Genomic DNA, 27,553 nt, shown 5'->3' with positions numbered 1-27,553 from the left:
TGCAAAAAGATTCATCTTTGGAGTACCCCAGCGAGCGGAGATCTTGTTCACTTCTGACTGTTTTAGCGACCATTCATGCAGGTGGAAAACTCTGCTGAGTTTGTCAGCTTTCGTGTTTGCAAGGCCTGGAAGATAGGAAGCCTGAAGGAAAACTCCATTGTCCTTCGTCCCATTCTAATATCTGAATTGCTTCCTTGCAAAAAGTCAAGGAACCTGACCCTCCTTGCTTATTTATGTAGAACATTGCTACCTGGTTGTCTGTGTGAATCATCATGGATTTGTTCCGTATCCATGACTGGAACATAAGTAGTGAGTTCTTTATTGTCTGAGTTCCAGCAGGTTTATTTGAAGACATTGTTAGTTTGGGGACCATACTCCTTGTGTTTCTAAGTGGAAGGGATGGCCTCCCCATCCCTTTGTTGATGCGTCCGTCGTTATGATGAGTTAATGAGGAGGCTGCCTTAGTGGAGAGTGTTTGGTTAACACGGAAGGACTGAGCCATCAGAGAATGTCCCTTTTCATGGACCCAGAAATCTGAATTCTTTGGGACACTGGTTGGGTCAGTTGTTTGCATTGGGTCTTTAGACCCCACTGGAGACACCTCATGTGTAATCGTGTGTTCAGACTACATGAATGGCTGCAGCCATGTGACCTAATAGAACCATTACTTGGCGTATGGCAGCGAAACCTTAATGGTGGAGAGATAGACATAGGTATCTCAGAGTTTTAACTCTATTCTAGTGGAGAAACTGGAAATGGGAGTCTGAATTCTTGAACTGATAAATTGAAGATCCTGAGAGAGATGAAGTTGCGACTTTTCATAATTTATGATCCAACCAAGACTCTCTAGACAGAAAATCGTTTCCTCCAAATGATACTAGAGGGCTTGAGAGTTCGATGAGATGATTAGCCAATCATCTAGGTAGGGAACAATTTTTATTCCCTTTTTGCGCAAGTGTGCCTCAACAGCAAGATGTTTCATATTAATAGTGTTGATTCCCAACTTGGAAACATAGGTAATGCCAGAGGTTTTTGTGAATTGGAATGTGCATGTATGCATCCTTCAGGTCTAGGGAACACATCCAGTCGTTGGTTTGAAGAAACGGAAGGACTGTCTTGAGAGAGATCATTTAGAATTTTTCCTTTTTGAGATGTTTGTTGAGCGCACATAGGTCCAGGATGGGATGAAGGCCCCCTGATTTCTTGGGAATGAGGAAAGTATTGGGAATAATAACCCTTTTTTCTTTGTGAGAAAGGAACTAATCGGATTGCTTTCTGTTGAAGAAGCAATCTCAATTCCTGAATTAGTGAGGGGTTCTGTGTATGAGATGTTCTGGGTTGAACAGGAAGTGGTAGTCTTAGGAAATATTTGAACTGTAGCTTGTAAGATTATATCTATTACCCATTGGTCCGTGGTGATTGCGGACCATGTGCTGAATTGTTGTTGTGGCAAGTGGATCTAAAAAGATTGCTTGGATGGAGGCCGGTTGAATTTTCTGCTGCCTCTGGGTTCTTTGTCGAGGTCTCTGCGCCTGTTGCTGAGCCTGAGGTTTTGGTTGTTGGTAAGGTGGTTGTCTATAACTCTGAAGGTACAGTTGATAGTAACTGTACGGTCTTCTATAGTAATACCCTCTTTTGTATTGGCTGTAATAACGCCTGGATGTTATTTGCGCTTCTAAAGGAGATGTCAACGATTGGACTGCCAAATTTTGTTGTTTATTTAGGAAACTGTGTCCCTGAGTTTTTCTCCAAAGAGATTTTCCAGTCTTCAAGGCAAATTGGTTAACTTGTCAGGGACATCCTCTCGTATGCTGCTTACACGTAGCCAAGCCAGTCTTCTAGCTGATACTGAAATAGCCAAAGATCTGGCAGATGTATCAAAGGCTTCATATGCTGTCCTTAGCAGATGTCTTAACCCTTCCTGTAAGTCTTGAAAAGGCTGCGGAAAGGGGGCATCCTCTTGAGATGTTATGAATGGTTTTAGTTGTTGGGTACAGTAATACAAGTATTGAACTATATAGAACTGGTGTTCATGAATATGGGATCCGCACATGGAGTTCTGGTAGATTTTGCAGCCAAACTCATCTAAATTTTTGTTATCCTTCCCAGGTGGAGTGTTGGAATACAGCCTGTTTTTCTTAGCTTTCTTCATTGCTGATTCCACAATAACTGAATTGTGAGGAATTTGGATATTAGAATAGTAAGTAGTTTTCTGCATCCTGAATTTGAGATCCAGTTTTCTGGAAGCTGGAGGTACGAGATGCGGGGTATCTCAGGTTTTGTCCATAAGAGATTCCAAAATCTGGTGAGAAGGAAAAGCAGTTGGTTCAGCTGGTATATCCAAAATTTGTAAGATTCCCAAAACTTCAGATCTGGGGTCTGAGAACTTTCGGCTTTCTATTTTTAGGGCTGAGCCCAACTTCTCTAGAAATTTGGAATAAGTGATATCTTCTAGCGGTGAAGATGGTTGAGGCTGATCTTCTGGAGGATCCATTGGGAATCCAGTAGAACTGTTCAGAAATAAGGGAGAATTTCCTGGAGGAGTTTCATGGGGAGAAAGTAGAGGTGAAGCCGAATCTTGTGGGGATGGCTCCTTTAATGATAAGGAAGGAGAAGCATGTAGTGATGAAATTTTACATTTCTCAGAAGGAGACGAGGAAATGTGTGTGGAAGGATGTGAAGGCAACCCGTGGAAAAAATTCTTTAGAAGAATTGTAATCTGAGACATCGTTTCTTGGGCCGATGGTCTATGAGGTGGGACTTTACTTACATCATCCTTGCATGGTCTTTTGCCTGGAGTACTAATGAAATCTTGATTTAAGACCTTATGTTGAGAGGCTGATCTTTCCCTGGAGTGGCTAGGTAGATTTTTCATCAGGCATGCAATATCTGGTGATGAATCCCAGGTACCTGCTGAGTCCTCTAGGTCTATATCAGAGAAAACAGATATGGGAGACTGATGACACCTTTGTGGAGATGTGGGGTGGGGAGCATTTAAATGAGTTAAAGGGGGCAAAAGAGGTGGGAGAAGGGGGCAAGAGATGTTTTGTCTTAGAAGAAGACTTGTGAGGTATTTTGTCAGACTTATGTTTCGGAATATGCGACACAGCGTTGAGTTTGGAAGATTTTCGACTCTTATGCATCATGTGCATTGAGTGCCTTTTAGTTGCATTGAAGTGCGTCGTAGCCACTGAAGCATTTACTGGCGCAGGACACATGCGTTGGGTGTGTCGGAAGAGGAGAGTTGTGCTCTGGTGTCGGGATGGTTATGATCGACGCAGAGTTTGATTTGGATTGCGTCACAGGTGGAGGCTCAGAAGTAGCATTCAGAGCATGAAGCATCAACGTCTTTGCCGCCGACGCCGTTTATGCTGAGTGGCCATATATATATCTGCTGAATGGGCATGTCATGAAGTCTCGGACCGGGGTTTTCTCTTACCCAGCAACTGCGTCGATCGTTTGTCACTAGCAGAGGGGGCATAAGATGATGAGTGCCTCAACCTCTCCATTTTTTCAGACCATTGACGTCTAGCCCGTGGGGTCATTTTGCCACAGTCCTTACATGCGGCCTGGTTATGGTTGGAACTGAGACATAAATAACAATAATTATGTCCATTGGTCACAGACATTATTTTGCCGCATTGGCAATATTTAAATCCCGGGCTCTTCGGCATGATGATAGTAGTCATGATCTTTCTTTCTTCTTTTTTTTTTTGTCAGGAGACTCGAGAGAGTGCTCTACGCGTCTGTGAGGAATCGTGGAAAAACAAAAACTGAGGAGATGGCACGAGGAGCACGGGAATGCTGGTGCAGGCGCACTGCAAAGTTCTTCAAGCTGAGAGAGTAAAGCTCCTCCTCGTGACATCGCGTATGACGTCAACCACGCTGCATGGCTAAATGACCTGCTTATCGAAGGAAAAAAAACTTTATCCTCTCTTAACTAAACTATTTTTCTATTAATTAGTTTTTAAGATTCTTTTATCCCAGATATACCAAATTATCCCAGATATACCAAATCCTACTGGAACATGCTGCAAGTATTACACAACATGTTACTCTTAGTTTGTAAGCTAAACTTTTTTGTGAGATAATTTAATGCTATGGACTAGAAACAAAATGGGAAAAAAAAGTGCCTGACTCTCTTCTAAATATGGCCCTCCCCAGCATATCGGCTGAGCATCTTAAATCATTTTAAAATTAAAGACTAAGAGTAACATTTTTAACTGATAACAAGATATTTTTTATATATTGCATAATAGAAAACACAAAGTATTTTATGTATTATATAAGAGTATATGCATCACTGCAAGTAAAATTAGTTTTTTCTAATTGTTGAACAAGTGAACCAGATAAAGTCAAATGTTTTGATTTCAAAGTCCTGTAAATATATTTCATAAACTGGCTTGCCAAATGTAACACAGATTCTCATTGGAAAGCACAGCTGAATTAGTCATGACACGAGTGATGTCATCTGACTGCGCTGAATGGACTCTTCTCTCTTCGCTTATAGAGCTTTTGCTCTACTGAGCATGTGTGGGAGTTCATATGCAGGCGCTGCCTCGGGAGTCCTCATTCTTTTTTCATCCAAGCTACTGCATGGACATGTACCTTCTCTCTCTGTTTTTCTTTTAGTATTTGGCATACTTTTTTCAGAATTATTTAAATTTTAAAACTTTGTTTTGCCTTGTTGCCTCAGCAGCCCCTCAACAGCAGTTTTCATTGCTCAAACATGAAAAAAAAACCCATAAAAAAAAAAAGGATAACCATCTCCTAAGAAGGTTGTCCTCAGTGGCTTCAAGGATTATGTGTGTGGCAAAAAGATGTCTATCATCAAAGGCCACAATATCTGCTACCAGTGACTATGGCTGGATCACAAAGCACCTAATTGTTACCATTCTTGCCGGATGTCACCACGGATCCAGAGCCTTGAAGATGGAGGCATTACACAAGTCTGTAAAGAGCTGTACCTGATCCTCCTTCTAGAGCGTAGACTCTCAAAGTTGATGGTGTGGTCTTCCTATCAAAGCAATGTTCAGGGTCTGCCTTGCACATTGAGCTACATTGGTGCTGTTGACACATGGGGCTCTAGCACCATTGATGCACTGAGCAATGGAGCCATCAACACACTAAACCCCGAAGCATCATGGGTTCCCAGCCCCATGCTATCAATACATTGAGCCTTGGCGCCCTGAACACATCGAGGCTGGGAACCCATGACACTTCGGGCCTCAGAGCATGGATAGGCACTGTAAATGCACTGGTCCACGATGCTATGATGTAGCTATTACTACTACTACTAAACATTTCCATAGCACTACATGACATACGTAGCACTATAGAAACACAAAAAAGAAGACAGTCCCTGCTCAATAGAGCTTGCAATCTAATAAGACATGCATACAGGACAAGAGACTTGGAGCATTTTATAAAGTTAGACATAAAGTTATTCCTCAAGTCAGTGCAACACTCACTGGCTCTGTTGATGCACTCCAGAAGAGTTGAAAGTCTAGAATGAGATGTGCTTTATTTACCTCCCACATCACTATCGAGGCTTCTGGAACAAGATCTTCATCTGGAGATATTGGAACCTATTTGCTCAGTGGTGCCACCGATCTCCATGCACATTCCCCTTCTGGGGCAACTGTTTCAGATTCCAGCGGGAGCCTTTCAAGAAGTAGTTATACTACTTTCAGAAGAATATGTTCTTCCCAAGGTTCCTAGCCAGAGGACATGGCAGCTTTTAGACCAAGTGATGGAGTTAGTGAAGCCTTTCTTTGCCTCCCTGGCAGCTAAGGAAAAGAAGAGCACTTTTCAACCTCTTCTGTCCAAAGTATCACATTTTCTTCCTCAAGGGGGAGTCCTTTTTGCCCCCATGCCAAGGGATGTAGCATCAAAATTTCCATGGGTTGAATCTAGCCCTCATCATTCTCTTGCTGTGGAGTCCAGCCATTCAGAGAACATTTCCAGGCATATTCTCCCCCAAGACGACCTCACCTTAGTCAACTTCATCATCACTGGGGGTCCTGGGTTAGTGCCCCCTCATCTCTTCATTTGAAGGAATGACCTACAGAGATTCCTTAAGACCCCCTTTCTGAACCTTCTGAGCACTTGTCACTGCCCTAAGACCTCCCTATACTCCAGATTTTTGGATAAGTTTGGAAAATCCCTGGGAGTCCATGATCACAAGCACAAAGATTCCCACATAGAAATCTTCGCCCTTCTCCAGATCCTGGACACTCTGGTGGAACCTGCAGTGATCCAGTATTCTCAATCCTGTAAGAGTTACTAACAAGAATGTGGGAAAATCTGGTCACCTGCACCCCAGTGACCAGGAAGATGGATTTTACATACAGCGTTCAGAAGACTTTGGGCTTTGTAGTAGTACAACAGCCCCATCAATCAACTGTAGTGGAATCAATACTGAAACGGGCAAACTGGACAAGGATATCCTGAAGATCCTAGGCTGCTAGATAATTCATAGGCCGATTCAGTACGCTGCGCTCAGGCCGAGTGCACAATTAGCCCATTTGGACGCGCGTTTTCGACGTGCTATTATTACCCCTTATACACCGATCTTATACACGCGTCCACCCCCCCCCCCCCCCCGAAACTAATAGTGCCCGCAACATGATGAGCCTATTAGTTAGTTCCGCACGATATATAAAGTAAAATGTGCAGCCAAAAGGCAGGCGTTAATTTTGGCCGGCACTGGGAAAGTGTATAGAAAAGCAGAAAAAACTGCTTTTCTGTACACCCTCCAACTTAATATCATAGCGATATTAAGTCGGAGGCCTCAAAAAGACCTACATTGGCTACCCATCCCTCAGAGAATATAGTACAAGACTCTAACCATCATTCACAAAATTCTCCATAACGACAAAACCAACTGGCTTACCACCCCCATTCACCTACACAATCCCACTCGGAATATGCGCTCCTCAAACGCTGGCCTTCTACAAACACAGTCCCCAAAAGCCACTCAATGCATACCAACAAGGGAACGAACACTATCTACTGCCAGCCCCACCTATGGAACAAACTCCCCACAGAACTAAGAACAGAACCATCCTCCCAATCGTTCAAGAAAAATCTCAAGACATGGCTATTCCGCAAAGCCTTCCCAACAACAAACACGAACGAACCCCAAACCAAGCCCCAACCCCCACAGGCAAGGAAAATACCACCCGTAACACCAAAACACCATAATTAAATGTCTATCCACTCTATGCTATTTCTATCATGATGTTTCTCCCTAACACCTAATATTGTAACATACTCACACTGTCTCAGATTCACCATATATGTATATATATAACATGTTCCCCATGCCATTGCTACAGATACACCCTACATCAAATGTTATTTACTGTTTAGTATGATTACAAATGCTATTTATTGTTTATTACTATCACTACCATATTGTTTATTACAATAACAAATGTTATTTAACTGTTTATTACTATTACCACCATGGTTTTTTAATCATGTTACTGTTACTCCTCACGTTACTGTTTCTAGTGTTCTATGTACCACACAAAAGGAAATGCTTGACTTCCTGCACTTTTTAAGTTATATGTAAACCGATGCGATATGCAATTCGAACACGGTATATAAAAATAAATAAATAAATACATACATCTTTAAAAAAAAAATCTGCCAATGGCCTGCGGGTTGGAAAATGGATGCTCAATTTTGCCAGTGTCCGTTTTCCGAACCCGTGGCTGTCAGCGGGTTCGACAACTGACGCCAGTAAAATTAAGTGTCGGCTGTCAAACCCTCTGACAGCCGCCGCTTCTGCCAATAAGGAGGCGATAGGGACACGCTAGTGTCCCTAACACCTCCTTATTAGGGCGAACCGTCATTTGCATACAGAATCGCGCGACCAGGAGAGGGGCCTGGGCGCGCGTCGGGAGAGTGGGCGCTCGCCTCGGAGTGCCGGCTCTCCCGCGCGGTTTACTGAATTGGCCTGTTAGTGGGCAAAAGTTTTTCCAGCACTTAATGCTCAAGGATCGCATTGCAACTCACCAATACTTACATGATTGCATTCAAAAGCTGAAACCACTGCTAGGTCTAGAGGACACAGGTCACTCCAGGTATCCGTCATCTCATTTGTTCCCTATGCAAAGAGTTCAACACTGCAACTAGATGATCAGCAGCAGACACTGGAGCTCGCCGAATGGCTTGGTTAAGGACCAATAGTCTATATGAAGACATACGTGACTAGTTGGAAGAAGTACCCTACACTGTGGATCACATCTTCAGAGACAAACTCAGGGAGACGGGTCTCTCAAATCAAGGAGCAACACACAACAGCAATCATCATTGAGGCATCCTTACTTTGCTTTTAAGTGTTCCTATTTCCAGAGACGCTTTTCCACCAATTCCAGGGTTATCATGCTCATCTGTGTTTCCACAGAAACTTCCAGAGCATGGATATCAGTCGAAAACACCGCAACAGGTCCAGCCCAAACCTGAGCCAGTTTCTGACTAACTCCATTGTCCAGAAGTCAGCTTCTCCTGTAGGGGGAGGATTCATCTTTACCTGTAGGAGTGGCGAAAGATCATCAAAGACTGTTGGATGCTCAACATTGTTGAATTTGGTTATCAATTGTGCTTCTCCCATCTTCTAGCACTAGCCCATTGTCTAGTCTTCAATACGGATCTCTCTTAAATAACTCCATCTTGAAGTGAGTTTACATCTCATACAGTGGACATGGATCCTGTCCATCCTTAATATGGCTAGGGGTTCTATTCCTATTTCTTTAACACCAAGAAATTGGAAATATTGAGGCCCATCCTGGATTTATGAAGTCTGAACAAGAGCCTGTTATGAGAAAAATTCAAGATGATCTTTCTCTACACTATCCTGCTTTACATTCAGGTGGCAGACTGGATGTGTGCCCTGGATCTGAAGGACAAATATGCTCACATACCCATTCATCCCCCCCAATGGCACTATCTTTGTTTTGTGGTGGATTCATCTCACCATTAGTGAAAAGTACTCCCTTCCAGATTCTGGGTAGTACCAAGGCACTTCACCAAATGCCTGGTGTTACCAGCAGCACATCTTCATCATCAGGGTGTCCATGTGTTCCTTTATCTAGACTGTTTAGTGATGGGAACTTCAGAGGCAGAAGTGTTGAACGCCATGCAGAAGACAATCCAACTTCCTCAGTCACGGGTTTCATTGTAAATTCTGAGAAATTGAACCTGATTCTATTCCAGAAAATCAAGTTCATTGGGTCATGTATAGATACTCTAGAGCAGTGGTCCCCAACCCTGTCCTGGGGGCCTACCAGCCAGTCGGGTTTTCAGGATATCCACAATGAATATGCATGAGAGAAAATGTTCATGTTTTGGAGGCAGTGCATGCAACTTTTCTCTCATGCATATTCATTGTGGATATTCTGAAAACCCGACTGGCTAGTGGGCCCCAGAACAGGGTTGGAGACGTCTGCTCTGGAAGAGAAAGAGCTTATTGCCTAATAGAACAAGTGTGCTGCCTCTGATCTCTGGTTCAATGACTGATAGAAGGGGATCAATCTTCATCCAGAGAAGTGTTACTTGTCCTTGGCCACATTGCATAGGTGGTTCATGTGCTTCCCCTTAACTCAGCCCTTGGTGACCCCTGTAAAATTCTCTGAGGAAATGAAGGCGGCACTTCACTGGTTGCTAGATACAAAAATCTTAGAAAAGGGGCCCCCCTTTGTTTGCTGCTCCATCAAGTGATGCTGGCAAAAGATGCATCCACCAAGAGGTGGAGGTGTACATAGGTCCCTTCCGAACCCAGGGAACCTGGCTGTCAGTGGAACAGTTATTTCAAATCAATCTGTTGGAGTTTCAAGCAATCAGACATACCTTGAGAGCTTTATTGCACCTCCTATGGGGAAAAAAAAAATCTAGTCTAAACAGAAAACCATGTTACCATGTTTGAGATCAACAAGCAAGAAAGCACAGGGTCGTGGAACCTCTGCCGAAAAGCCCGTAAGAATTTGGAGGTGGGCTTGCAACCACCAGGCCTTCCTTAATCGACCTACCTTCTGGGGATTCCAACAATTAGGGGTAGATTTTCATACAGGGCGCCCTCGCGTACTTTTGTAGGCGCATCAGGCGCAAACAAAAGTACGCTGGATTTTAGTAGATACGCGCGGAGCCGCGCATATCTGCTAAAATCCTGGATCGGCGCGCGCAAGGCTACCAATTTCGTGTAGCCGGCGCGCGCCAAGCCGCGCAGCCTACCTCCATTCCCTCCGAGGCCGCTCCGAAATCGGAGCGGCCTCGGAGGGAATTCGCTAACGCCCTCCCCTCACCTTCCCCTCCCTTCCTCTACCTAACCCACCCCCCCCGGCCCTGTCTAAACCCCCCCCTACCTTTGTTGGGGGATTTACGCCTCCCAGAGGGAGAAGTAAATCCCCGCGCGCCTAGACGCAACCCGGGGGCGGTTCCGGAGGGCGCGGCCACGCCCCTGGACCGCCCCAGGCCGAAACCACGCCCCCGGGCCCGCCCCCGGGCCCGCCGCCAACACGCCCCAAAAATGCCGCACCGATCGGCCCCGCCCCCGACACGCCCCCCCCTCGGAAAACCCCGGGACGTAAGCGAGTCCCGGGGCTCTGCGCGTGCCGGCAGGCCTATGTAAAATAGGCGCACCGGCACGCAAGGCCCTGCTCGCGTAAATCCGGGCGGATTTACGCGAACAAGGCTCTTAAAATCCGCCCCTTAGTGAATAACCTTAGCAGAGTGCTTTGTATTCACTAGTGGTCCCTACATCAGTTAGTAGCAGACAGATTATTCGATCATTGGGGATGTCCTTTGATCAACCTGTTCACATCAGAAGAAAATAGAAAAGTGGAAAGATTTGGTTCCATTCTTCAAAACAAATGCAAATCCGCTCCAGATGCTTTTTTGCTCAACTGGAATGTAGATTTCATGTATGTTTTTCCACCACTTCTGCTAATAGACAGGATGGTGCAGAAAGTGCTCAAAGATTGGGCTCACTTGATAATTATTGCTCCAGCATGGCCCAAACAGATGTGGGTCTTTTACCCTCAATCAGTTGTCCATCAGTACCCCAATCTCTCTAGGGGCCATTTGTATCATTCCAGCCTTTTCTCTCTCGAAGGACTGGATGTTGAGAGCTCATTAATCACTTACCTATCCCTGCCTAAGGAAACTTGCAACCAGAAGGGCTTATAGCTTTAAATGGAACTGTTTTCATTCTGGTGTCAATAGGAATCACCGGACCTGTTTGCTTGTGAACTACAGGATTTGCTTCAGAACTTGTTCTCCCTTTACTCCTTGGGTCTCAGGACTTCATCAGTCAAGGGGCATCTCAGTGCCATAGCACCTCAACATGTCCATATGGAGGAAACAACAATATTCACTCATCCTTTAGTTTCCAACTTAATGAAAATCCTATGGCATACAAGGCATCTGGTAGCCAAATCACCAGTGCCATAAGATCTCACAATGTGGAACTAACATAGCTCATGAGGCCACCCTTCGAACCATTTGAGTCGGCTTCCTTAAAATTTCTCACATGGAAAGTATTATTCCTAGTTGTAATTATTTTGGCTAGTAGAGTCAGTAAGCTTCAGACATTGGTACATTACTCACTGTATATGCAATCTATACTAATAAACGAAGCTTGACCGACGTGCCGCAAATGCGCAGTAGAGACCAGCTCTACCGCGCATGTGCGGGCGAGCACGTCGGTCTGAGCCAGCGTCAGAAAAAAAGAAAAAACAATGGCGGCGTCCAGTGGCAGCGGCGTTGGGTGGTGGCGGCGTCCGGTGGTAGCGGCGGCGGCGGGAGGCAGCGGCGGCGGCGGCGGGTGGCAGCGGCATGGCGGCGTCCGGTGGCGGCGGGTGGTAGCGGCGGCGGCGGCAGCGAGGGAGGAGAGAGAGAAGGAGGGACTGACAGAGAGAGGGAGGGACTGAGTGAGAGGGGAGGAGAGAGAGGGAGTGGGACTGAGTGAGAGGGAGAGAGGGAGTGGGGACTGAGTGAGTGGGAGGGAGGGAGTGGGACGGAGGGAGGGGGGGGACTGAGTGAGGGGGGAGGGAGATAGAGAGGGAGTGGGACATAGAGGGAGAGGGGGGGAGGGAGTGGGACAGAGGGAAGGAGTGGGACTGAGGGAGAGAGGGACTGAGGGAGAGAGAGGGAGGGAGTGGGACAGAGGGAAGGAGTGGGACAGAGTGAGTGGGACAGAGTGAGAGGGAGGGAGGGAGTGGGACAGAGTGAGAGGGGGAGGGAGTGGGACTGAGGGAGAGTGGGAGGGAGGGAGTGGGACTGAGGGAGAGGGGGAGGGAGTGGGACTGAGGGAGAGTGAGAGGGAGGGAGAGAGGGGGGAGGGAGGGAGACTGAGTGGGAGGGAGGGACTGAGTGAGAGGAGAGGGAGGAGTGGGTGGGAGGTAGGGGGTGGAGGGGAGAGAGAATGAGGGGGAGGTGAGAGACAGAGGGATGTAGCCCTTTTTAACGGCTTAACGGTGGTGGCAGCGAGGGAGGAGAGAGAGAGGGAGGGACTGACAGAGAGAGTGAGGGACTGAGTGAGAGGGGAGGAGAGAGAGGGAGTGGGAGTGAGTGGGAGGGAGGGAGTGGGACGGAAGGAGAGGGGGGGACTGAGTGAGGGGGGAGGGAGATAGAGGGAGAGGGGGGAGGGAGTGGGACAGGGAAGGAGTGGGACTGAGGGAGAGGGGGGAGGGAGAGAGAGGGAGGGAGTGGGACAGAGGGAAGGAGTGGGACTGAGGGAGAGGGGGGAGGGAGAGAGAGGGAGGGAGTGGGACAGAGGGAAGGAGTGGGACTGAGGGAGAGGGGGAGGGAGTGGGACTGAGGGAGAGTGAGTGGGACTGAGAGAAGGAGGGAGGGAGGGAGTGGGACTGAGGGAGGGTGGGAGGGAGGGAGTGAGACTGAGTGGGAGGAGAGGGAGGAGTGGGAGGAGTGGGTGAGAGGGAGGGAGGTAGGGGGTGGAGGGGAGAGAGAATGAGGGGGAGGTGAGAGACAGAGGGATGTAGCCCGTTTTAACGGGCTTAACGGCTTGTTCTTCCATATAAGGGTGGTGCTCCACACATACCCAAAGTTTTTACCAAAAGTGGTGTTGCCTTTTTATATAAATCAAGCCATTGTATTAACCCACGTTTGTTCCAAGACTGTATATGTACATGAAGGAGAAAAGATCCTTCATTCACTGGCCAGCAAGAGGGCCTTGATTTACTATTGAAAGAGAACTCAAGCATATTGTCAAGCCTCACAAGTATTCATCTCTTACTATCCTAACCGCTTGAGCACAGCAGTTGTCAAGCACACTTTGTCTAACTGGCTTGAAAACTGTGTCAGGCAATGCTCTGGGCTGGCTTCCAAATCACAAACTCTGTTAAGGCCCAAAAGTATGAGCCATGGTTACATCAGTGGCTCATGTGGTTCATGTTTATCGAAGATATCTGCAAAGTTGCAATTCGGTCACCCGAAATGAGGCAAGAAGGTATGACCCCGGTCATACCTTCTTGCCTCATTACTGTCTGGACAATCTATCAACAAGTTACAGTAAATCTGGACAAAGAGTTTTGCACAGCCTCTTCACCCAGCAGTCTACTATTTATGGCAGAAAGGAGGGGGTGGGGGCATTTTTGCTTTTTCAGTAAGTACTCTGCTAAAGTTCTCAGTTTGGGATTTCTCATGCATCATGGCTAATTCAGCCCTCCTTGTTAATGGAAAAAGCAAGTTGGATTATCATAAATGGAGTTCTCTGTAGACAACAATGTTGTGGGTGCTGGTAATTACTGAGCACCAACAGCCAGTAAAAGAAAAATCTTTAATATTTAATTATATGATATCTTTTAACAGGAGCAGGGCTTTCCAAACAATTTATTTATTTATTTATTTATTTATTTATTTAATTAACATTTTTATATACCGGGATTCATGCAAAATTTGCATATCGTCTCGGTTTACATTGTAACTGAAAAACAAGCATGAGAGAATGCTAATTACATAGAACAGGGCATAAAACTTGGGACAGAATACGTGGGGAAAAAACTTGGAACATAATAGAAGAAAAACGAACATTTATCTTATTATAATATGTGATATTATACGCTTGGTTTGAAAGTCTTTATATAGCCTGTTGGCTAGTGTGGTGGTGTTGAGGTATATTATTATCGTAATTGGAACGCTTGCTCGAATAGCCAGGTTTTTAGTCTCTTTTTGAAGTTGATTGGGCATTGTTCTGTCCGGAGTACTGTCGGTAGAGAATTCCATAGTGTTGGACCTGCTGCGGACATGGCACGTTTGCTTAGAGAAGTTTTGAAGTGTGTTGCTAGGAGAGTGTTTTTGTAAGCTGTTCTCGTTGGTCTGGTTGGTAGATGAAATTGAAGTGGAATGTTGAGTTCCAGAGGAATGAACTTGTGGATGGTTTTGTGAACGATTGTTAGTGTTTTGTATAAGATTCTGTAGTTTATTGGGAGCCAATGTAGGTTCCTTAAGATGGGGGTAATATGGTCTCTCTTGTTGGTCTAAGTCAGTATCCTGGCCGCGGCGTTTTGCAGCATTTGAAGGGGTTTAAGGGTGTTAGCTGGAATGCTGATTAGCAAAGAATTGCAATAATCAATTTTAGAGAAAATGATTGCTTGGAGTACTGATCGGTAATCTTGGAAATGTAGTAGTGGTCTGAGTCGTTTAAGGACTTGCAATTTAAAGAAGCCCTCCTTAGCAGCGTTACTGACGAATCTCTTTAGGTTTAGTTGATCGTCCATGATGACTCCGAGGTTTCTCACTTGGGCAGAAAAGGATTGTTGATTTATTTGGTTCGAGTTTAGCCTAGCGTAGTTACCGTCTTGAGAGATAAGGAGTATTTCTGTTTTCTTGGAATTGAGGATTAGGTTAAGGCTTGAGAGCAAGTTGTTGATGGGAAAAAGGCAGGTGTTCCAGAATTCTAGTGTTTTTTGAAGAATGTAGAATTAATCTTCAGCTCAGCTCTTCTGAGCCATTATACGCAAATACATCACGGTCTCTAACTTGCTCATAATGAGTTTGTTTGCATAACATTTTCCTAATTGGTTGGCATTATAATTTTATCTCACATATGTTAATAAGTCTGGATTCTTGTAAGTCATATGATTTCTTGTAAATTGAGCCCAAAAGGCAGAAAATGAAACTTAATGCTGACCTTTAACATACTTTTTAACTTTTAGCATACATTTTAGCATACCAATAGCCTTGGCTATTTTTACAAGTCTGCTCAGTGCAATCTTATTGTACTGAAATTATCTCTTCTTCACCTCCACCAAACTAATTTGACTTAATAGAAAACTTTCTCAAAGCACCCTTATAGCAGGATGAATTAGCTATGCTTAATATCTGCCCGCCTCCCTAGAGAGTCGACTACCTAGCTAAAGCTCAGCTCTACAATCAACTGAGAGGCTCATGAGGCAGCACTTGCATGGGAATTCCCACACATGCTCAGCAGAGCAAATGCTCTATGAGCTAAGAGAAAAGGGTCCATTTGGCACCACTGGATAACATCACACTCGTGTCATGGCTAATTCATTATGATAAGCAGGTGCCTTCCAGTCATATGTCAAGATTTCTCTTGAACCACAGTCCAATGATAACATTTTATCCATGAATTTGAAATGTCCAAGTAACTTTATTTATATACAATTAATATTCTGTCTTTCCTAAGTTAGTCAGAAGGTAGATTATAAAAAAAATAAAGAACTATCAGCATGTGGTAATTCATAAATACAGATATGACCTGAGCTTATGAGGTAGATTTTGAGTAGGTATCTTAGATGTAAATAATACCAATAAGTAGAACTAAGAGTACATTTGTTATACAGGTTTGCAATTAAATAGAGATGTTTAAAATTATGTTTAACTTTATGAGAGGTCTAGAACGGGTAGATGTGAATCGGTTATTTACTCTTTCGGATAGTAGAAAGACTAGGGGGCACTCCATGAAGTTAGCATGGGGCACATTTAAAACTAATCGGAGAAAGTTCTTTTTTACTCAACGCACAATTAAACTCTGGAATTTGTTGCCAGAGGATGTGGTTAGCGCAGTTAGTATAGCTGTGTTTAAAAAAGGATTGGATAAGTTCTTGGAGGAGAAGTCCATTACCTACTATTAAGTTCACTTAGAGAATAGCCACTGCCATTAGCAATGGTACATGGAATAGACTTAGTTTTTGGGTACTTGCCAGGTTCTTATGGCCTGGATTGGCCACTGTTGGAAACAGGATGCTGGGCTTGATGGACCCTTGGTCTGACCCAGTATGGAATTTTCTTATGTTCTTAATGGATGCAAAGAGTGCATAGATAAGTTAAGCATCTGATATGTGATATGTAAGCAATTATAACAAGTTTCCAGAAATATACAGCAAGCAAGTTTATGCAGAAAATATTGTATTTCAAAAGATAAAAACACATTTTTCCATGTTTGTAGTAAAAATAGCAATCTAAAATCCAGCAAGAATTCTCACCACCATTTCAAAAACTAAATTTACCCCTCCCCCTACAAAATAAATTGTCATAAGGCCCAATTTAAGCATAAGGATTGTTATTATCATCAGTGAATTTTGACAGGATTCCCAATTTGTGTGAACAAATAAAAGTACTGACAAGAACACCCTTATTACATTGTACATCCCAGCATGATTTCCTGCCAGAAAAGGTTAAGAATAAACATATTAAGAACTTAAGAAATTGCCATGCTGGGTCAGACCAAGGGTCCATCAAGCCCAGCATCCTGTTTCCAACAGAGGCCAAACCAGGCCACAAAAACCTGGCAATTACCTTAGGTTTTGTAGGTTTCGTGGACCCCTGGCCCGAGGTGGGAGTTGACTCTCCCCAGGGAGTTGAGCCCCACAGGGCCCCACCGTTGGGAGGCGAGGTGTAATGAAAACATAGGCAACTGGGCCACGGCTGTGGCCCAGGAGAAGGAGGCGTAGACGAGTTGTCTGCATCACAGCCACGTGATCGCAGACACCTGCACTTAAGCAATACTGAGGGATGCCCTGAGGAGCGGGGTCAGAGAGAGAGACAGTTCCAAGGTATTGCAGTGCTGGGCAGGACAGGAGATAGGATAGATCAGAGGAAGGATCTCCAATGCAGAGACACACAGAGCAGACCCGAGAAGCGGGGAAGCGTGGAGACCGGATCTCTGGTGTAGTAATGCTGAGGCTACTCAGAAGAGTGGGGAAACGTGGAGACAGGATCTCTGGTGTAGGAACACTGAGGCTTCCCTGAGGAGTGGGGAAGCATAGAGACAGGATCTCCGGAGTAGTAGCGCTGAGACCATCCTGAAGAGTGGGGGAAGCGTAGAGACAGAATCTCCGGTGATGGTAACGTTGAGGCTACCCCAGGGAGCAGGGAAGTGTGGAGACAGGATCTCTGGTGTAGTAATGTTGAGTTCGTGGACCCTTGATCCGACTAGGACAGATGACGACGCACTGTGGAAGGTACACAGTGGGTATCGAAGCCGGGAGGCGGCACAGGCAGGAGACTAGATCTTCACCACTGGAGACCCGAGGTCCCCTCAGGAGGAACCTGTGAGGACCCGGGCCGCTTGGACTTACGAGCGGTCTCCGGTGGATCGATTTCCAGAGGATAGAGAAGTAGAGCTGGAGCCAGGAGTCCAACTGGAACTTCACCACTTGAAGCCCGCGGTCCCCCCGAGAGGAGCTCGTGAGGACCTGAGTCGCTTGGACTTAGGCGAGACCTCCTGGACGAGAGCCGAAGTCAGGAACTAGTGGACGAAAGCTGAAGTCAGACGTCTGAGGACGAAAGCCGAAGTCAGAAGCCAGTGGACGAAAGCCGAGGTCAGAAGCCAGTGGACGAAAGCAGAGGTCAGACCTCTGAGACTGGAAAGTGCCCATCAGTACCCTGGGCTGTAAAAATCAGGGCCCAACTTAAGTTTTCATCTGAATCCAATCCTTTTTGATTTCCCTCCGCCATCGAAGCAGAGAGAGATGCTGCAGTTGCATCAAAATAATGTAAGCTAATTGATTAAGGGTAGTAATCCCCATGCCTTCTGATAGGGGTAGTAACTGCTGTTCCATGCTGAATACTCCCCATATACCCTTTTCTTAATTTCAAACTCTAGCTTTTAGGGATCCACAGTGCTTATCCAATGCTTTTTTGAATTTGTTTACTGCTTTTGTCTTTACCACCTCTTCCAGAAAGGCATTTCAGACATCTACCACCCTTTCCATGAAGAAATATTTCCTGAGTTGTCCCCCCTGAAGATTCATATCATGACCCCCTAGGTTCTACTATTCGCTTTCATCCAGAAAAAAATTCAAGGAACATGCATCATTATAACAATTCAGGTATCTGAAGATCTGCATCATATCTCCCCTGAATCTTCTCTTGTCTCTCTATTCAGATGCTTCAACCTCTCCTCATATGTCTTCCGATTCAGAACCCGTCACTCTCTAATTCAAAGGAGGGGGTGGGCCGGCGCCATTTTGCAATACGGCCATACGGCCCGAGTGCAGGAGGTCGCTCCCGGACCCCCGCTGGACTTTTGGCAAGTCTTGTGGGGGTCAGGAGGCCCCCCCAAGCTGGCCAAAAGTCCCTGGGGGTCCAGCGGGGGTCCGGGAGCAATCTCCTGTGCTCGTGACGTCGGGGGACAGGAACCAAAATGGCGCCGGCGCTACCTTTGCCCTGTCATATGAAAGGGCAAAGGTAGCGCCGGCGCCATTTCTATTAACGCAGCCGTGGCCCGAGAGTGGAAGATCACACCGGGACCCCCCCACTGGACCCCAGGTAATTTAAAACATTTTGGGGGGGTTCGGGAGGGTGGGGGATTTATTTTAAAGGGTCGGTTGGGTTTTAGGGTTGTTTTAGTGTGCCGGTTTTCCCGCCATCCCCCTTCCCCTCCCCCGATTTACGATTTTTGACGATAAATTGGGGGAATTCCTATTGTATCGCGCCTCTAACGATTTTTGACGATTTAAAATATATCTGACGATTTTTTAAATCGTCAAAAAACGATTCACATCCCTAGAAGCTATGGGTTAGTGGATCTGTGTGTATCTATATACACACACATATAAATTAAATGTAATATTTCTTCAGTCTTTGATCCCTGAATCAGAATATACTGCAATGTCAACTAGGGGTCCTTGGCATACCTTCTATTGTGCTTTCCTGGTTTTCTTTTTTGATTTATCGTTCTTTCAGGGTTATGATTTGAGATGCTACATTCAAACTATACCCTCTTTCAACAGGTGTCCCACTGGGCTCATCACTTTCAGCAACTCTATTCAATATCTACTTAGCTCCCTTATGTCTATTCTTGCTAGCCTCAAGGTCTCTTTTAAACTGTATGCAGATGACATACAGTTTTTCTTCCCAAGAACCTACTCATGCTCTCAGGAAGCTATTCTTTTGTCTGGCTAAAGTTAAAAGACTGACTACATGAACAACTAGCACTAAATATTTAAAAAATGAAATAAGGCTATTATCTAGAGTTGAGGTAGTTTATTTTCCTTCAAGGTTTTCTTTTGGGCAGTTTTCCACTCCAATTAAACTGCAAGCCTGAGATTTAGGGGTATTAGTCAATTCATCCTTGTCTTTTCATCCACACATTGATAGGCTGGTACAGGGTCCTACTATAAATTCTCTCTCATTCAGATTTTCATTCAGTAACATGGTCATTGATATTATCACTTAATTATCATAATGCCTTGTTACTTGCTTTACCCATCTTCGTATGTGTGGGCCTTACATCTGATTAAAAACTCTGCAACTCGCTTAATTTCAGGAACTTCCCTCTATAAGCAAATCTCTCTTGTTTTGGCCAATTTACATTGGCTGCTGATTGTGTGGCAGGTTAGGTGTATAATCGCTCTACTTGTCTTTAAGGCCCTCCACAATCTTATACCTCCCTGTATTGTTTCTGCTGTTCATCAATATCAGCCCACATAGTCACTCTGTTCCACAAGTAAGTATCTGCTACAGATTTCATTGCGCAAACATGCATATTTGGTCAAATCCAGGGAACAGATTTTTCATATAGCTGGGCCTGTGTTGGGGAATACCTTACCAGAAGAAATATGAGCTGAACACAATCTACTTCGCTTCCATAAGATTCTCAAGGCTCTCTCTCTCTTTTTTTTTTAACTCTTGCATTTGCAGCATGAAACATGTTTGATTGCATTATTTTTTTTATTTGTATATTTGTTATGTAATATGGTTGATTAAACTAGACTGTATATCATGCCTGTGTTGAAGAATTGTGTATTTTATTGTGATTTATTATGGAATTTTGTTTGTAATCCACAGAGATTTGTGAATCAGTGAACTAAACAGTTTGTAAATAAGTAAAAATCACATTTATTCCACAGTTCACAATTTGGCAATGCAAAAACAAACCTAAATCATATGTATAGGCTCAGTGTGCTGTGGCACTCAAAAAAGCAAACAGAATGTTAGGAATTATTAGGAAGGGAATGGCGAATAAAACGGAAAATGTCATAATGCCTCTGTATCGCTCCATGGTGAGACCGCACCTTGACTACTGTGTACAATTCTTGTCGCCGCATCTCAAAAAAGATATAGTTGCGATGGAGAAGGTATAGGGAAGAGCAACGAAAATGATAAAGGGTATGGAACAGCTCCCCTGTAAGGAAAGGATGAAGAGGTTAGAGCTATTCAGCTTGGAGAAGAGACGGCTGAGGGGGGATATGATAGAGGTCTTTAAAATCACGAGAGGTCTAAAATGGGTAAATGTGAATAGGTTATTTACACTTTTGGATAATAGAAGGACTAGGGGGCACTCTGCGAAATTAGCATGTAGCACATTTAAAACTAATCGGAGAAAATTATTTTTCACTCAATGCACAATTAAACACTGGAATTTGTTACCAGGGAATATGGTTAATGCAGTTAATGTAGCTGGGTTTAAAAAATGTTTGGATAAATTCTTGGAGGAGAAGTACATTACCTGCTATCAATCAAGCTGACTTAGAAAATAGTCACTATTACTAGCATCAGTAGCATGGGATATACTTAGTTTTTGGGTACTTGCCAGGTATTTGTAGCCTGGATTGGCCACTGTTGGAAACAGGATGCTGGGCTTGATGGACCCTTGGTCTGACCCAGTATGGCAATTTCTTATGTTCTTATGTTGAACAATCTTAATAGTGTATGAGAAATGTCAAAAAAACTACAGGAAATAAATGTCATACTTCACAATTACTGAGACATATCTTTTCTATTTATCTATTGACAGCCATCCTAATCTATTTTTGAGTCTAGATTCCAGTTTTGCTTTTCATTTTCAGAGAAGTATTCCTCTAGAAAGTAGCACTTGAAAAATGTTTGATACTCTCCTCTGTGTCAATGTTACTTTGATAAACAACTCCTGTAGATTATTCAGTTTAGATGTATTACTTCTTTTAAATTGCCTATGCATGAGATCACAATCTGTAAATATTGATAAAACAGGAATCTAGATGCTTGTCTGTTCTGTATCAACTGCTCATATGATTTAAAGCTGCCATCATCACTGACCCAGTTTCTCAAAAGATTAATATTCAGTCTTCCATGTATGTAATTTACTAGATTTCCATTCTTTAGGCAAGCAAGAATATAGTCAAATTGGAAAAAAATACTTACTATGCTTTTCTAATCATTTCTGCCAAATAACAGAAGTAGACTAAACAGCAGATTAAAAAGTTTAGCTACTTTCTGATCCATATATAGCACCTCTGATAAATGACTACTACAGTACAGCATATATCAATTCTTATTCTATGACAACTGTTATAGCTAAAGAATCAGGAGTAAATCAGTTAACAACATATTGTAGATCACCAAACCAGTAGTATGTTTTAAGTCTGAACGTTGTAGACTACCTTGTTCACATCATCTTAATGTAGCTTAATTAACTGAAATTATTTCATTTTATCACCACAAATTTAAATTTAGCTGAATCATGTTGTTGAGTATGTTATTATGTTTTACTCTCTCAAGCATTCCATCTGTAACTTTTCTGGAACTTCCCAGCTTGAAAGGCATGTCACGAGCAAGCAATGATAATAATGATGATGTTGAAACTAAGTATGTCACAGGTCACTGGCTAGGTCATGTACAATCCACTGATAGTTTTCTAGAACACATTCTCAGGGCAGTAACTTGCAGTAACAACAACTTTATTCCATACATCACTATTCACTTCAAAGGGGCCAATATTAAAATATTTATGGCTACAAGACGTATCTTGCAATTTTGCAGGAGTCAGACTTCTCTGGAATGTTTCCTGACTTCAGGCACAAAATACTTATCAAACCAATTACTGGTAGTTTCCTATCTGATGCATGCCTGCTTCTTGGAATGGTAAATAACTGAGAACACTTTTGCACTGCAGAATGCTTGTGGACAGGATGTTTACCAATGACAAACAGTTCGCACTTGTGTGTGCCAGCTGCATTACAACAAATCAAGACAGCATCTCTTAAATTACCTTCATCCCACATATGGATTTCTTGTCTTTGTAATCAAGTGTTCCATGGCATATATCTCTTGAACAATCTATTTTCATTTGCACTGTAGCATTTTTCTGCATTTAGGTTATTTTCATAGACTACTTAGGCACAAAGCCACATCACTTTTTAACAGCTGTTCTAAGGCAACAAATACCATGGTGACTCAAACTTATGAACTCAACCAACTGAATGGTCACATTCAATTGCAATCTTCATTTCTATATGAACAAAAGCAAAATTGCTTACCTTGTAATAGTTGTTATCCCAGGACAGCAGGATGTAGTCCTCACATATGGGTGACGTCATTGAACGGAGCCCAGGCGGGAAAACTTTCTGTCAAAGTTTCTAGAAACTTTTGACTGGCCCAGTGAGGCCACTGAGCATGCCCAGCATGCTATGATATTCTCTGCCACAGGTGTCTCTCTTCAGTCTAGTATGTAGCAAAAGCTTTAGCAAAAAGAATAATAAAAATAGACGGCCCAACTCCACGGGGTGGCGGGTGGGTTCTGTGAGGACTACATCCTGCTGTCCTGGGATAACACCTATTACAAGGTAAGCAATTTTGCTTTATCCCAGGACAAGCAGGATGCTAGTCCTCACATATGGGTGAATAGCGAGCTAGAGGCTGAGTCATTGTGTAGTGCTATGTTTTTGTTAAATGAGTCAGCCGAAGATCACAGCAGTTCGGTTGTAGTAGGAGTTGGGTTTAAGCAGGAAACAAGTTCTTTAAGACAGACTGTCCATAGGCTGAATCTTGTCGTCCCTGCTTGTCCAAACAGTAATGAGCTGCAAATGTGTGAAGAGAACTCCATGTTGCTGCTTTACATATGTCAAGTATTGGCACTGAATGATAGTGTGCAACTGAAGTTGACATTGCCCTAACTGCATGTGCTTTTACTCGCCCTTGGAGAGGAAGGCCTGCTTTCTCATAGCAAAACTGTATGCAATCTGCTAACCAGTTTGATAGAGTATGTTTACCCACTGCCTTCCCTGGTTTGTTTGGGTCATAGGAAACAAAGAGTTGATTGGATTTCCTGTGAACTGCAGTGCGGTTTAAGTAGAAAGACAGAGTACGCTTGCAATCTAAGGTGTGTAAGGCCTTTTCTCCTTGGTGAGCATGAGGCCTTGGAAAGAATGTGGGTAAAACTATAGATTGGTTTAAGTGGAATTCCGTAACTACCTTAGGGAAGAATTTAGGATGAGTACGGAGAACCACTCTGTCATGTAAGAACTTAGTGTAGGGTTCATATGTGACTAGTGCTTGTAACTCACTAACCCTTCTAGCTGATGTAATGGCTATGAGGAAGATAGTTTTCCATGTAAGAAATTTTAGGTCACTGGAATCAATGGGTTCAAAGGGAGAACGCATGAGTCTAGATAGAACCAAATTTAGATCCCATTGAGTGACTGGGTGTCTAATTGGTGGTTTAAGAAGAATTAAACCTCTCATAAATCTTTTTACTAGAGGTTGTGTAGAAATAGGTGCATCTGATACCTGATTATGGTAAGCTGAAATTGCACTTAAATGTACTCTTACAGATGAAGTTTGTAGACCAGATTCTGAAAGATGGTACAGGTAGTCCAATAAAGACTTTGTGGGGCAAGTGAAAGGATTGATATCCTGTTGCCTGCACCACAAAGTGTATCTCTTCCATTTGGAAGCGTAGTTCTTCCTTGTGGAAGGTTTACGTGAAGCTATAAGAACTTGGGAAATGTTAGCTGGAAGATTGAGTGGTTGTAAGATCAAGCTTTCAACATCCAAGCCGTCAGGGATAGGGATTGAAGGTTGGGATGGCGCAACAGACCCTGATCCTGAGTTATGAGAGTGGGAGCTACTCCCAGGCGAATGGGATCCCTGACTGAGAGGTCTAGCAATGTGGGAAACCATACTTGTCGAGGCCAATATGGGGCTATGAGTATCATTGTCCCCTTGTCCTGTTGTAGCTTCACTAGAGTTTTGGTTATGAGTGGTATCGGAGGATACGCATATAATAGTCCTGAGTTCCAAGGGCGAGCAAAGGCGTCCTTGGATGGCCTGTTGTTCAGGTTGTATAGGCAACAGTAGTTGTCCACTTTGTGATTCAGATGTGATGCAAAGAGGTCTACTGTTGGTTGTCCCCAACGTTGAAATATCCTGGTCACTACTGTGGGATCTAGTGACCATTCGTGTGGTTTGAATTGACGACTGAGTCTGTCCGCCACTACATTGTGAATGCCTGCTAGGTAAGTGGCCTTGAGAAACATGGAGTTGTTCAAGGCCCAACCCCATATCTGAGCTGCCTCTTGACAAAGGAGGTACGAGCCTGTCCCTCCCTGTTTGTTGATATACCACATGGCTACTGTGTTGTCTGTTTGGATCAGCACAGTCTTGTTTGAAAGGCAGTCCTTGAAGGCATGTAGAGCATAACGTATAGCTCGAAGTTCCAGGAAATTGATTTGAAACGTTGCTTCGAGCTTTGTCCATGTTCCTTGTGTTTGGAGATTGTCTAGGTGAGCTCCCCAACCCAAGGTGGATGCATCTGTAGTCAGAGTTACTTGTGGGACTGGTTTTTGAAAGGGTAGGCCCTTGCACAGATTGTCCTTGTTCACCCACCATAGTAGAGAAGAGCGTAGTTGGTGGGTTACTTGAATTGGAGAATAAAGTGGTTGAATGGCTTGGATCCATTGTGATCTTAAAGTCCATTGAGTTACCCTCATGGCCAGTCTTGCCATAGGAGTGACATGAACTGTGGAGGCCATGTGGCCTAGTAATGTGAGAAACTGATGAGCTGCTGCTTGTTTCTTGGAGTGAATCGAGCTTGCCAGTAGAGACAGTGTGTTTGCTCGATCTTCTGGTAGAAATGCCAGGTTGGTGTTTAAATCCACTCCTATGAATTGTAGGAGATGGTTTGGAGTTAGATGTGATTTTGGATAATTGATGAGAAATCCCATGGAGTGCAGCAGAGCAATAGTTTTGTTGAGAGACTGTATTGCTCCTTCTTGAGATTGGCTTCTGATGAGCCAATCGTCTAGATATGGGAAAACATGTACACCTTGCTTGTGTAGGTGTGCTGTTATTACTGCCAGACATTTGGTGAACACTCTGGGAGCAGAAGCTAGTCTGAATGGCAGTACTCTGTATTGGTAATGTTGAAGGCCCACCTTGAAGCGCAGATACTTGCGATGAGGAGGGTATATTGGTATATGGGCGTAAGCATCTTGAAGATCCAGAGAACAGAGCCAATCCCCTGCTTGAAGAAGTGGTAGCATTGTGCCTAGCGAAACCATCCTGAACCTTTCTTTCTTTAGAAATTTGTTGAGATTTCTGAGGTCTAGGATGGGACGTAGGCCTCCAGTTTTCTTTGGAATGAGGAAATATCTGGAGTAGAATCCTCTGCCCTGCTGAGACCTGGGCACTGGTGGAATGGCCCTGGCTGTCAGAAGGGTGGATAATTCTATTTGTAACTGAATTATGTGGGAATTTTGTTGTGGGTAGGAAGTTGGTGGGAATTCTGGAGGAATTGAGAGAAAATTTAGTTTGTAACCGTGAGCTACAATGGAAAGTGCCCATTGGTCTGTGGTTATGTTTTCCCAATTTGAGTGGAAATAGGAAATCCTTCCTCCCACTGGTATGTGTTGTTTGGGGTTTTGGAGGGTGGGTCTGATCTCTGGATTTATGTTCAAAAACCCGTAGCTGGACCAGTCTGTGGAGGAGGCTGAGCACGGGCTGGTCTTTGTTGTCTGGCCTCAGAGCGCTGGGTAGGCCTAGAAGGTCTAGTTCTGGTAGGCTGATTATAGTACCTTCTTGGCCTGTAATATGGACGTCTAGGTTCCCTACGGGGAAAACGTCTAGGGGCCTGGGTGGTTGGTTCTTGAGGCAGTTGTGATAGCTGTCTTAAGGTCTCCGTATGATCCTTAAGTTGTTGGACAGCATCCTGTACCTTCTCTCCAAACAAGTTATCCCCACGGCATGACAGATCTACTAGCTTGTCTTGCACTTCAGGCCTGAGATCTGATGCCTTCAGCCAGGCCCATCTTCTTGCTGTAATGCCAGCTGCTGCTGTTCTTGAGGCAGTGTCAAAATTGTCATAAGCAGCCCTTACCTCATGTTTCCCAGCCTCTAGGCCCTTGGTGATGATGGACTGTTCAGATTCTTGAAATTGCTCTGGGAGAGAATTCGTGAAGTGCTCCATTTGCTTCCAGAGATCCCTTTGATACTGTGTCATATACAGTTGATAGGCAGAGATTCTGGAAGATAAAAGTGCATCTTGGTACACCTTCTTGCCCAGGGAGTCCAGAAAACGATGATCCTTCCCTGAAGGAGCTGAAGAATGTGGACGTACCCTTTTAGATTTTTTCTGGGCAGATTCTACTACCACAGATTGATGTGGTAATTGTGCCTTCTGAAAGCCTGGTGCCTGCTGCACTAGGTAGGTAGTGTCTACACGCTTATTGACTGCTGGAACCGTGCATGGGTGTTCCCACACTCGTTGTTGTAGGTCCAACAGAACTTCGTGGATGGGGATTGCTAGAACTTGTTTCGGTGGGTCCACGAATTGCAGCACTTCTAAGGTATGCTGTCTTGAATCATCTTCTGATGAGAGCTTGAATGGTATTGTATCCGCCATCTCTTGGACAAAACTTGAAAAAGATAAGTCCTCAGGTGGTGACCTTTTCCTTTCTTCAGGAGGTGATGGTTCGGACATGAACTCTTCAGAAGAAGTATCTGATCCTGGATCATCCCAAGAATCTTCTTCCTCTGGCTGTTGATAAGGAGTTCTTGGGATTTTCCTTGTAAAAACACCTGATGGCCCAGGTAATGGGTCATCGATGGATATTGTGGGAGGAGTCACTTCCATGGCTTTTTGAGGAGCTGTGTCGACAACTTTGTGATATTTCTTCAAAAGGCGTTGAAAAAGTGCCAATTCCTGAGTATCACTAGTGTCCTGCTCTGTTATTGTCGAGGGAAGGATGGGTGTCCTCGATGAAGTTGTCGAGGGTGGTGCCCTTGGTGTCGAGTCCGTCGACTGTGGTAACATGGAAGGTAAGGGTATCGAAGAAATTGCTGGAATTTGTGCGTATATGGACGT

The 27,553-nt window shown here is 44.2% G+C and overlaps 1 protein-coding gene across 6 annotated transcripts in view; it reads right to left on the bottom strand.

The window, feature by feature from the left end:
* The window catches only part of KDM4C (lysine demethylase 4C), a 1,194,550-nt gene that overhangs the window by 76,350 nt on the left and 1,090,647 nt on the right, over positions 1-27,553 (bottom strand). The gene's annotated exons all lie outside the window — the stretch shown is intronic.

This window comes from Rhinatrema bivittatum, chromosome 1 (genome assembly GCF_901001135.1).
Source record: "Rhinatrema bivittatum chromosome 1, aRhiBiv1.1, whole genome shotgun sequence".
Lineage (NCBI taxonomy): Eukaryota > Metazoa > Chordata > Amphibia > Gymnophiona > Rhinatrematidae > Rhinatrema > Rhinatrema bivittatum.
The sequence above is the reverse complement of the archived record's forward strand: the minus strand, read 5'-3'. Positions and strand labels throughout refer to the sequence as shown.